The sequence below is a fragment of the Sprattus sprattus genome (genome assembly GCF_963457725.1).
Source record: "Sprattus sprattus genome assembly, chromosome: 9".
Taxonomy (NCBI): Eukaryota; Metazoa; Chordata; class Actinopteri; order Clupeiformes; family Clupeidae; genus Sprattus; species Sprattus sprattus.
The window spans coordinates 18,996,403-19,009,421 of record NC_137928.1 but is presented as its reverse complement, the minus strand read 5'-3'; the positions used below and the strand labels follow the sequence as shown (position 1 = coordinate 19,009,421).

Sequence of the window (13,019 nt, the reverse complement as noted above, 5' to 3'; positions counted from 1 at the left end):
CCTATGTTTTTTTTATTTCACTCTTACGCAATAATCTTGTTCCAACACTTCTGTTGGGCTGAAGTTCAGTTAAAGACGAGTGATGAATTAAGAATGCAATTCATGGTGCCCTGGTGTTCTCTCTCATTTCTACTAAGTCAGCTTGCCTAAAAAAAAAAAAAACTTGGCTACAATTTGGCTGATGGGCCAAAGAAAAATCGCTGGCTGGCCAGAGTTGGCCCAGAGAACGCCTGTTGCCGACCCTTGCCTTAGGGAGTCACCACCCACCCCAACGCTCCACCTCTTACAATGGATAGCCTGTGGCATGCCACAGTAAAATGAAATTGATGTTTAGATAATTGCCAGTGCATCTTTTTGTGTGTATTCTGTGTAATCATATACGGAGATCCCGGGGGGGACAGGGGGGATGTGTCCATAAAGTTGTCCCCCCCAACAGTCATTGTAAATACAAAACAAATATTTTTAATAATACAATAATTAGGGTGATCATTTCTTCTTTTCGAGACCTCTGTGTATTTTAAAAAGGAGTTATAAGGTCCCTGCATGTGAAAGAGATGGCAAAACTTTGTCGCAGGGGAAGGGAGCGGGGTCATCTGCAGGTGAAAAAGATGGCAAAACTCCTTCGCAGGGGGAGGGGGGTCATCTGGAATTTTCCTGTCCTCCCACCAGGAATTACTTTCTGAACTTTTACTGTACATTGTCCCCCACTACAACGAAATGGGATCTCCGCCACTGTGTGTAATAACCTCTCTGTTCTCTCCCAAATAATAGTACCCTTGCCTGCAAATGCTGGTGCCAACATAACCTATAATCATATAAGGCAACCTAGCTCTGTTCCCTCACTGTCTTTGCCTCCTCCTAAACGATTCTGAATTTCCCTAACGGGATTAACTTGATCTTATCTCCACTGTGGGATGCTGCTGCAATCTTTTCACCTGATCTAATTGCAGAAACACCCTGCCTACAGTGGTTCACTTCCCTTTTTCTATCAGGGAATATTAACTTGTGTCTCACTTTTTGTGTATTCTGACTTATGCCAATATCGAAGCACCGCTTCGGTTGACAGGGGATGCCCATGACAAGCGTGTCATCTGACGCAGAAGCGAGAAAGAGAGCCTGTGCGCCTATGCTGCCGGCTTATGCCTGTACACTCACTAGGGCTACCCTCCATTTGATGGCCGCAAAAACGAGGAGCTTGTGCTTCAGGCTGTCGTCTGGGTTTGCAGCCAGGGACCCCATGTCCGTGAGCCCATTGATGTCAGTGCATCGGGGTCCCAGGCAGCTGACCTGGACAAGGCTGAGTGAGTTGAGCATGTTTTGCAGTCCCTAAGCTCAAGACAATTTGTGCACCAGGCCGACCTGGAGGAGAGCGAGGGGAAAAAGGAGGCGACTAGCCAGGCCAAGCTAAAGAGAGTTGTCACCACACCACCAGCAGAGAGCTGCTGCCGTGCCACCAGCTGGGAAAGAGCCCGCCACATCAAGGCTGTCTGCTCCAGAGAAATCTCTGCTTCACTACTACCACTGTAGCAGTCACCACCAGAATCGTCACCGGGATGGCTGCCTACACGCCAGCGCAGATGCTCCATCCCGGCGTATAGAGGAACAGTGCTGCATTGTCAGCGCCGTGAGGACTGAGACACAGCAACTCCAGTAGTGGCTGCTCTGCGGTCTGTCAGAACGAAGGTGACACCTTCCCAGCAGGAGCAAACAGCAGGGCGGCAGTCCCCCATCTGATCCATGGCTCAGTGGGGGCAGGCCACTTTGGATATGCTTCTGTGCCAAATTACCTGTTGGGGGTATTAGCTAGGATTCTGAATGCTTTTTAGGATGTTAGCTCACTATATTACAATAATGTTGCTTTCTGTCTCTGTAGTAAAGTGTTCTTGCTATTCTCTTCTTTCAGTAGACCCCAACAGGCGGCAGTATGTAGAACATTAGCTAGCCTATATCTAGCGGCAAGAAGTCATCAGTGGAGTCAAAGATTTAGATAGAGATTAGAGATAGGCGGCATATGCAACCTTGTCCAAATGTAAGGGGAAATGCTGGTGGGAAGGCCAGGAGATTGGCACTGGAATATCTCGTTTATTTTCAAAGCCCAATGTTGAAAATCTCCCTTATTCTCAAAGCTCAATATTGACAAGTATGCCTCTAAAACCTTATTGAAAAGTTTGACATGTTAACAACATATATGTAACAAATAAGTCATATTTGGGCACCATGACATTTATACAAATTGTGTCTGTTGATCTTGTTTCCAAATTAACTCTGTAACTGTAAACTGTAATTCTCTTAGTAAAAAGTTTTGCCATTTGGCCACTAGGGGGCACTTATGTACTATGTCAGGAAAATGTGGACACCTTGCCTTGAATTTCCCATTGCAGAATAGTTAAAGGCTACCGACAGAACTTTTCACAATACATTCAGTTACAGTGCCTTTTTCCAAATCATGCACCACATTTTTTAACCATGGCTAAATGCACAGAATGTAATGTGTAAGTGAACCTTTTTCATTTCTCATCTATTTACAAGAGAGTTTATGAGATCAATTCTCAATTCAAACTTAGTGAGTAGTTGGCTATATGATCAGCTGATTATTTATTTCAGTTGGCTTATCTGAGGTTTTGAGGACCAGGACACATCGGGGTGGTTCTATGTGTCTCTCTCTCTCTCTCTCTCTCTCTCTCTCTCTCTCTCTCTCTCTCTCTCTCTCTCTGTGTGTGTGTGTCTGGTTGTGTCTGTGTGTGTGAGAGAGCGAGAGAGAGAAGATACATGGAAGTCTTAATTACAGAACTTAATCAGCCTTAGGGAAGTATAATCAGTCGTTTACAGGGCAAGGGTCAGCTCTGCTTCTGTTTCTATGGAAATGCATCTCTACTTTTAGAAAGGCTATTGTCTGAGGGCCGTATAGAGGTAGATTATACATTTGAAGAACTAGCTAGACCTCTTCATTGGAAATGGTATAAACTTTATAATATATATTTAGTTTATTTGTATAGGACCTTTCATACAAAACAATGGAGCTCAAAGTGCTTAACAGCAAAGATGCTGAAAAACTGATTCATGCCTTTATTTCAAGCCGGCTCATTAATGCAATATTTTCTGCTTTGAGGTTATCAATTAGTTGGGCCACCATGGATACTCATCAATTAGTTAGCGGGGCAGGAGTAGCGGACGCCACCTACCGTCAATGACCGTCACAGACCTTTCAATAAAAAAGAACACAACACTAGGGTGTTGAATTAACGGGTTTCACGCAGTGAATGCGTATATTATTTTTAATGACTTGACATGCAGCTTTGTTGCTTTATTGACGTAATATATGCTGATTCGCCAAAGAAACGTGGATACCAGCCACGGCAGGTCAGAGGAGAACCTCTCCAGTGGATACAGAGGGTCCAGGGGATACGGTCCTTCTCAGATGCAGCACATTGGAATGCAGCTAAAAGACGCGCATGCGCCGCTCCAGAACCCCTTGAATTTGGGAACATGTTGTGCCAAGTAGTAAGAAGTCACTGTAGCAATATCGTGCAGCATTTTAACACCTCAATCACCTTATAGGACCTAGTGTTACCTATTATAACAAAGGGAAAAGAGCGATGACAGAGGGATGCACCGCTGAAGGAATTGCATTTTACCGCTGTCGCGGCGGGTATCTCATTTAATTCACAGTACCACCTCTGAATCCAAACCACGGCGCCTCCCACTTAATATTTGGAACCCCCTTTCTTAAATTGACTTGTCGCTGCAGCTTCCGAGGCATTTGCCAGCTGAACTGTCTGTTTTTTTTTTAATCATCATCGTCACCTACTTGTACTGTCAAGTTGCGACCTGTTTTGAATAGTCTAACCAGTTCCACAGGCGGTAAGTCTGATGTATTATTATTTTCCCCTCCATTAGATACCATTGATTTGTGTTAAACGTTCTTCATTGGAAACGTGTTTCAGTCAGTAACGTTATTACAAAACGATAAGATGGTAGAAAGTTGCCAATAACTACAACAACTTCGCGTTTACAAAGCCATTTTATTGTGCTGTTTGCGTGGTAAGTTAACGGTTAAGTACGCAGCTGATTAGGTTCGCTAGCTAACCTTAGCTAAAACCAGCTATCATTGTGTAAATATAGGGTATGTATCGATAAACTGGTTAATCCAACGTCAACATATAATGTTAGCAGGCTCAATAACCTAATGTTAGCTGTCATCGTTTTAAAGGATAGCCTCGGGTAGGCAAGTCCACTAATGTGATCAACGTTACTTATATTGTTACATGCAGTAGGCTTTTCTATTTATCAAATAAAAATAGGTAACAGTAAACAGTTAGCTAGCTAGGTATCTTCTCCACGTTTCTAGTTTTGATGTCTTTACCGCTCGCCAAATGTAAAAATATGCATGAGGACACGTCGCCTTAACAACAAGGTAACGTTAACGTTTTGCTAACGGTACGTTAAGAGTTAAGTGAACATGAAGTAACATGCAGATTTGCCTTGAACTTAACGGTAAGTTATTTAGAGTCGGTTTATGTCGTATGTCCAGCAGTGTTATCTTAGTTTTTATAAAGTTACGTGTACGTTACCTGCTACAATGTGGTAACGTTTCCGATCATAAGCATTTTAAGAGTCAGTTTGGTTTTGGTGACGTTCTTTACTCATTCATGCTGTCTTAACGATAGTTGGTATATTGTGAAAGCTGTCAGTGAGGTTGACGCATAATGGGATGTGTGTGTTTTTGACTTTTAGTGAGATTGTTCGTTGTTAGCTTCATATTATATATCTTATACATTTGTTGATGTATTGCTATTTTGTTCATATGTTGCAAGCCATGTGTAATGTAGCCTGTAAAGATATTCAGCCAGCTCAGTGATCACGTCCATGTAACGGCATATCTGACAACGTTTCCCTTTATACCGTACTACCGCGTGTTGCATAGAAAAGCTGTATCAAAGCTGTCACTCTTTACCTACAGAGGATTAAGATGGCAACCCACATTTTAAAGGTTACAATTTTGTTCTGGTGGGGTTAAGTGCATAGCTGTAATCTATGACACTTTACCATTGAGGCTGATAAACAATTCATTTAATATACTTTATTTTAAATCTTGGTAGTGTGCAAGCTTTAACCACTGGTTGCTTAGGCGTTAAAGTGAAACCTGGAGCATTATGACATACTGGAAACTGAATGGGGAAAATACGAGATCCTTGGAATGGAAAAGCATGGTCCCAGTGTAATATTGTAAATCAAATAAGTAACTGAACGAGACAATTAACTGTATGACTGCACCACGTAGAGCCTGGCTAGTACAGTGATTGACATTTGGGTGGGACCATTTGCTGTTCAAAGTAAAAAATAAAAAAAAAGATGATACATTGTGTCATACTTTTAACATTTAACAAGACTACTGCTAAAATTAACAACAACCAGTGAATCAAAGAAGTGAAGCCAGACAAACGAAAATGAGTGTCATCCAATCCCAGACAGTAGTTTAATAACTTGAAGGAGCCATTTTGAACATGTCATTGTATGCAACAGATTGTTTTGGCTCTATTCGTATAAAAGATTTTCCTTTTACTGAAGTTTGATTGACACAAGGCTTAGTGAGCAAACAGAATTCTGATCCTGTCAAAGCGGTTGTGCCGCGGCCCGCTAGCTATACACTGTTCCCAGAGAACCAGTATTTGTGTGTATATATTGGCCAAGGTTGTCAGTAGATTTGTGGAGCTACGTTTTCTGATTTAGTTTTTATATGATGAATGCATTATGAGTTGCTGTTATGATCGATTTGTGTAATAGGGCTGAACTAGAGTGGGTGGGAAATAAAACTTTGAAGTTGCCACATAAGGACCACAAAGGATGTGGAGATACTCAATTATAGTTAATTAGTTATTCAGAGTTAATAAATGATCTGACTGGTCGGTACCGTAGTATTGATAAGCTCCTGGACAAACGGTGCTAATAGGCTATCTGTATTTATGTAATGATAATGCAATGCATTCTAACATAGTTGCCATTTTTGATGGAGGCTCTGCTCTGTGAGACAAAAGTGTTTGCATGCTACATTTGTCATCATGTAACTGAAAGTTTTTTTGCCCCTAAGGGTCATGGTGGGACTGCCTGGCGGCAATCGGGTTGTTTGATCCTAGACTAGTTGTGTGTCGGATTATGCCTATTTTTTGTTAACCCTGATAATCAAGTGGAAAAAGTCGGGTAGTGTGTGATGATGGCCCATTTAAAAAAAATAAAAATAATAATAATAATATATATTGAGCAATTGCTACAAATGTTTGGGTTACACTACACAATTTTTACAATCTTAATAAAACAAACTTGTTATTTCCACAAAAAAAGTAAGAAAGAGTGTCAAAAATGTAATAAAGTAAAAATGTCATATCTCAAAAATATTTGTTTATGATAACTTTACTGAAAAGGCTATGTAGTTTTTAAACTGCTGATTTTACATGTAAACTGCTTTCTGAGAGGAACACAACCATGTAGTATGAGAGTGGCCATGGTCATTTTGTATGTGGTGGATTAGCATTTTTTGCAAGTTCCGTTTTCTTATAAAGAAAACCAAATCAGAGAATGAATTGACACAATAACCCCGTAGCAGCTAACTGTTTGAGAGACCCAGCAATCGTAATCTTTCAGTGAAATGCGTGTTTTTTTGCCGACTTTAGACCCATTAGATCTCTAAAATGTTGTTGTGACGAGTCAGTGGAGTAAAGGCCAAAGCGGTGGCCCTGCAAATGCAGTTACACCAGCACCTTTGTCTTCAGCCTGGCCAATGATAACTGAAAGGTTTCATTTTCATCCCTCATTTTTGTCTTGTAATCTACACGGCAGTAGCCGACATCCTTATCTTTCATCTTTCCATCTCTTTTTCTCTTCCTTCTAAGCTCAGCCTTGAGATCCCTGCTTTCGTATTGTGCAATAAACAAAAAGTTATTTAATCTCTGTCTGAGCTAATCGTCATCGCTGTTTTAAACCTTCCCTGCTGTTTCCCAAGGGGGCTTGCTTGTGGTATAACTGCAAACCACAAGGTGGCATTTATTCAAATACCGTGGTAAGGTAATTTCTATACCTCTGCTGCCCTATTATCATCAGCTGTCAAGCCCCCACTGGCTGGCTGCAATGGCGCCATCTAGCTCAGGGCTCTACGCTAAGGTTTCCCCCAAGGAGTACATTTTTTTTTTATGTGGAAGTAAAGCATGTCATTTGCAACCTATAGTTCCAAACATTGTATTTTCCAACGTTCAACCCCATCCATGTTCAGTGTTTCCAAAGCAAGTTAGCTGGTAAATTGATCAGATTACTGCATTATTTGCATATTTCAACACATTGGTTGACCTCTTATACATTTTTTATTAGCAGTATTTTATATAGCTAGCTTTACTTTAAGTTTATTGTAAGATATAGCTTGTTAGACTCTAAGCTCCCTGGCCGGTGGACCACAAGGCCATGTTATCTAATGCTCGTTAAATGTTCAGTGGAAAGCGGTGGATATACTATTTTACTAGGCTGGTAGAATGATAATGTAATGTTGTGTTATAGCAGTCTTTTGTGTAAAATGCAGCTGACATTGTTTAGGGCTGGGAGAGTTTTGGGAATCTTTTCTTTGCATTATTTCAATAATTCTGACATTGGGCTATTTGTGAAACATCCAATATTGGAGTCATGGTAATTTACCTTTATGATGTATTAAGTGGCGAGCGCTCTGCCCAGGAATTTCTTTTGTCTGGGAAACATGGGCTTCATTTCTGTGCTGAAAGTTAAAATAGTTTAGTTTTCTCTTTCAGATTGTTTATGGCAAATCGGGTGCAAATGCTGTACAAGAGCAGAAACGGCTTCATATATCGGAAGATTTATTCAATAACTTATTATCTGGAGCTCTGGTGTGTCAGCTTTTTGTATCAGAGAAGTGTATCAGAGCTCCTGTGGGTGATTTTGACTTTGGGTGTGCCTTAGACAAAGGTTCATGTGGACTCATCCCGGGCTCAGCAGACTTGCTGGTGTCTCTGAATCTGACCTGGCCCACCGCTGGTGATTCTGACCTGAGGTGACGTTTACATGTATTGACCTTGTTTGTCAGTATTAGCTGAGAGCTGTCACGATAGACCCATAGCATCCTCTCTTTTGTACGTTCCTGTTACTCCAAACTCGGTGTAGATTTTGGTTTTCAAAGTGTAGCAGCAACAACTGTACTAGAAATTAATCTCATCCTGTTTAACGTTCTTTGAATTATGCTTGCAGGTTTTATAGTTTTATAGCCATTTTCCTGCAGTATTGGTTCTATCCAAATCAGCCACTTTACTTCTTGCTCCCTCTCTTGCTCTCTCTCCCTCTCTCCCTCACAAACACTCTGCTCATGTGGAACAGTAGCCCAACCTGCCTTCATACATCATCAGTTGATTGCTGGCACCCCCTGGATTTTCATCACCTGTGTGTGTGTGTGTGTGTGTGTGTGTGTGTGTGTGTGTGTGTGTGTGTGTTAGAGCAGGGGTTTTCAACGTTTTTCAGGCCAGGGACCCCCAAACTGATGGCGAGATGAGACCCCCTACTATATAAATTGCATAACATTTTGTTTATAATATACTGGGCCTAGTGCCAAATAAACATATCTACCCTGTTATTGTGTATTCAATACTAAGCTATTCAAATAATACAAAGGTTAATATTCATTAACATTTTTATTTTTTAACATTGAATTTAACCTAACATTTTTGAACATGAATTTAACTTAACATTTTTTAACATTGAATTTAATTTAACATTTAACAACATGAAAGGTACAGGGTGGCCGTGCCACTGCCATTTATAAACATACATCTTGCAAACAAATCTGAGCTAACAATTAATAACAACTTATTAAAATAATTCACAGATATATGTTTTTATTTCATTATACATAAAAAAGGGACAGTGTATCCTCAAGCATCTGTCGCAGGGTTTTTCCTGGGTCAAAATGGGTCTTCGCGCGCACAGACTCTGTTAACGTGACAGCTTTTTAGTAGAAATCTATGTAGTTTTTTTCACCATTTCAGAAATAATGGTGGCTATGGTAAAGTGCTGATGTGTGTTAACCAAGGAGGACTTAATTGCGGAAAAATATTCTTTTTTTTATTGTATTTTAAAGTCAGGTACTGTGAACATTTCACCCTCCGCCTTTTGGTGTCCTGGTAAAATGATTTAACAAGTTCATGGTAATTTTAGGCTACATATATTTTTAATAGGCCTACTCGAATTTATTATAGCCTATTAACGAAGTTCAGAGTCAAAGCTATAGTGAAAAGGCCTAAAAGTGTGTTGGCTACAAACACTCATTTAAAAACCGATGGTAATTATCTGGGAAATAGTCTCTAACTGCAGTCAAGTTGTCATTGCTTGTGTCAAACCATTGTGAATTTGTCATCACATTAAAACAGGAGACAGCTCACTCCTTGTAGAAGACTGATGCTCGTAGCTCCAGTGGTTTCCTTAGGTGAACGAAGCTTTTAGAAGTTCAATCGCGTGCAATTCCAGGATGCTTTATTTTCATTGGTTGCTGGGTTAAATCTTACCCAGATACAACAGATACAAAAGATACGGTTATTCTGATAGGCTGTAGCCCATTTCTTTTTTTTTTGATTGGCTCATAAGTGGCACCTCACGGCAGAACTACAGGGGATTCGGGGAGACGTGCTTAATTCCTCCATGGTGAGGGCAGCTCGGCCAGGTCATGTTTGCGCGCTGCGGCATATTAAATAGCCTAGAGTGTTTTTTCAACGTGAGAAATACGATGTGTGGCTGGAGTGCGTGATTAAAGACCGAAATGAATGACTCACGCTCAATGCGTGACACTTGAGAGCCCTGAATTATATTCGAGATGCAACACTAATCTCCTCAGAACGAGCTGAGCTTTCATTGATAAATGAATGCCGTTGTCTGCCTCTCCCGAGGTCCCGCGGTCTACTGCTACTCGTTTAAATGGTTAGACAAATCAATTAGGTCCTCAACATAGCAGATATTTTTTATTAAATTGAAAGAAATGAATACCGAAAATGGAATGTTATGCTCAAAATCACCGTCGACTGTCAGTCATGATGCATGTACGCAGATTGAGTGATTGGCAGCTTGCCGCTCTGTCCCTTTGCGCACCTCACAGTTGCGTATTAATCAGCCAAGAAGAAGACACACTTATCAACTCGTTTACTGATCAAAACAGAACGTTGATTCGGCTGTAGGACTCTTGAAACATACTATTGAGAACCGATTCCCTGACAGGCATTGCATGCGTGACGCATAGATGACAGTTTTTTTTTTTTTTCATCGCGCACTTTTTTTGCCTTTTTTGGCGCTCGGGATTTTTCATTGGCGCTCGGGATTTTTCATAGGCGCTCGGCAAAACGACTTAGGCGCCCTGTGTCGATGGCACACATCCTCCCACATTAGTGAGATATAACTTCTTTTCAATAACTCCTGACTGACACGATCCAACGGATGACGGAGGAGGAGTCTGGCGCTAGCAAGTTGTTAAGATTGTAGTTAGTAGCATGCTAACATTAGCTAGGGGGCTCATACACCTTGCAAATCCTCTCAGACTTATTTTTCAGTTACAATTAGCGTTTTTTGACCTTGTACAGTGTCTATTTCTCTTTATTTTTTTATTTTTTTTAAAATCTAAGCAAAAAAAAATTCAAACTAACAATTTATAGGTACAAACAAGACCAGCTATGGAGTTTGGTCCGCCATCTTTTATTTTTGATCTTCGCGCTCTTTAGACTTGAGCAGAAACGTGATCTGATTGGCGAGTGCCTGTGCTGTCGTATTTGCATGAAAGTTGCTGTGAGTGAACCGGTGCCCAGCTTGAGAGAGCTCCTGTGGGTAGCTGAATGTGTCGATTGGACTGAAAGATAACGTCTCGATCAATTTATACGTTCGCTACAATATGTTGGATTTATGTTAATGTAAATTTAAAGGGAATAAATACAATTCGGATTCGGAAGACATTTAAATTTGTGGGAAAAAAAATTGGTTGATTTTTTATTTTTTTTTTCGAAATATTAAAAAAATTGTCTTATCAACCAAAGATTTCGCGACCCCCCTGCAGTACCTCCGCGGACCCCCTGTTGAAGACCCCTGTGTTAGAGGATGGATACCCGACCCGAGCCTGTCGGAACCTGAAATCACATTTAGGTCCTACATTTTAGGATAACAGCCTCCATCCCGTGGCAGGAATTTGTTTATGTCCGTGACAACGCCATTACCGGTGTCAAAATGGCATCACAGAGGAAGTTAAAGAGAAACTGTCATCTGGAGAGTTTAAAATGATACTAAATGAAGTGAAATCAACTGTATGGAGATATTTCTGCTTAGTAGTCGATGCAGATTCTAATTAGGCTGTTGGATATGTCTTATGTAAGAAGTGTGAGGTTTTAACCTTTCCGAACGTTGCGTCACGACAGTGTGACAGCCCCAAACTTTCCTTAATAGCATTCCGTCACACCGGTGTGATTTGGAATGAGGTGACATGAACGTTCCAATAGAAGCGTAACAATTAGCCTGTATGTGGGTTACTACTTACTTCGCTAACGTGAGCTAACATTGTACATTCAGCCACCTTCTCCCTTTATACCTCTTGAAGTCAATATCATTTTGTTTACTTTATATGTAGTCTAATAATATTTGTGTGGTCCACGTCCAATTATATGACAAAGTTACAACGTTTGCAAGTATAGGGAAGACATGACCTCCGGTACAACAAGACAAGCACAAAAAGTGATATTTTTCATGAAACATTTATTAATCCCTGTAAGGAAATAATGGTACATTAAATATACATAACGGATAATAAAATGTGTGGTACATTACTCAATGTTCAGTCAAATATCATGGCCAATGTCAGTTTGAGATGAAAACCAGCATCGCAGTGGGAATATACCGTACATGAAATGCTTCACGAGAGCTGACTAGCTGACTAGCATATTCTCCTCAGATTACGCATAATTGTAGTCTCATCATTGATGCACACAAACTGTGCAGACACCTTTTCATATTACAATCACAGATCATACTTGCGCATTACCAGCGCATTCATATGCAACAGTTTGAAAAAAATTTGAACCACCTTTACCCAAATAATGAAGTCTTTTAATCAGATTTTTTACCCCCACCAAGATCTTTGCATTGACGAGTCCATATTGAATTGGAAAGGAAGGCTGTCCTTCAAACAGTTTATCCCCTCAAAGTTTTGGCATCAAGCTGGCAAAAGTAAATCATGCTGAACCAGGCAGAAATCTTCTGCTTTTTAATTTCTATTTCGCTCTATTACAATTACACAACATATTTCTGGACAGCTCTGTTAAAAGGTTAACATCAACAATAGTTTTAAGTGAAATTTTGCATACAAAAATGCTATTATACTCATGTTCCCCTTTCACTATGCAAACAAAATAACAGGGTATGTCCAGGACATAATTGTGTATACTGCAAGTAGGGCTGCAACTAACGATTATTTTGGTAATCGATTAATCTGTCAACTATTTTTTCGATGAATCGACTAATCTAATGATTATTTCCCATAGCAAATTAAAATAATGACTCAAAATGTTGACTCAATAATAGTAGTGTACATCATAATAATGACATATAATAGTCATACAAATTAAGTGCAAATATGCTTGTGCAAATTAAGTTTTAAAAGTAACATAAAATAGCAATCAAGCCCCTACAGGTGCAAAATAACTCAAGAATAACTGGGCTGCAAGTGACATTCAAATTCAACATATGAAATATTTTTCCACAATCTTTTGTTTTGAATAATGCTAAGTGGAGGAAGTTTGCTATTCAGAACAAACTAAAATACGGGCTACTCTGATATTTCACTGATTTACTACATTGCACATTACATAACTGAAATAGCGTTAGCAAGCATCCTCCATGAGCTAAACCTAACAATAAGTTATAGATGAATGTCTATGATAATTGCTGCTAGATGCTCACTGCTCTTGTGCTCCCACAGCTCATTATTTTTGAAATATTGGAATAGTGCT

At 40.0% G+C, this 13,019-nt stretch overlaps 1 protein-coding gene across 1 annotated transcript in view; it reads left to right on the top strand.

The window, feature by feature from the left end:
* Positions 1–3,797: 3,797 nt before the first annotated feature.
* Positions 3,798–13,019, top strand: part of st3gal4 (ST3 beta-galactoside alpha-2,3-sialyltransferase 4) — a 51,266-nt gene continuing 42,044 nt past the window's right edge. Inside the window, exon 1 of the mRNA XM_080844915.1 lies at positions 3,798–3,861. The gene's annotated coding sequence lies outside the window, so the exon portion shown is untranslated. The remainder of the gene's footprint in view (positions 3,862–13,019) is intronic.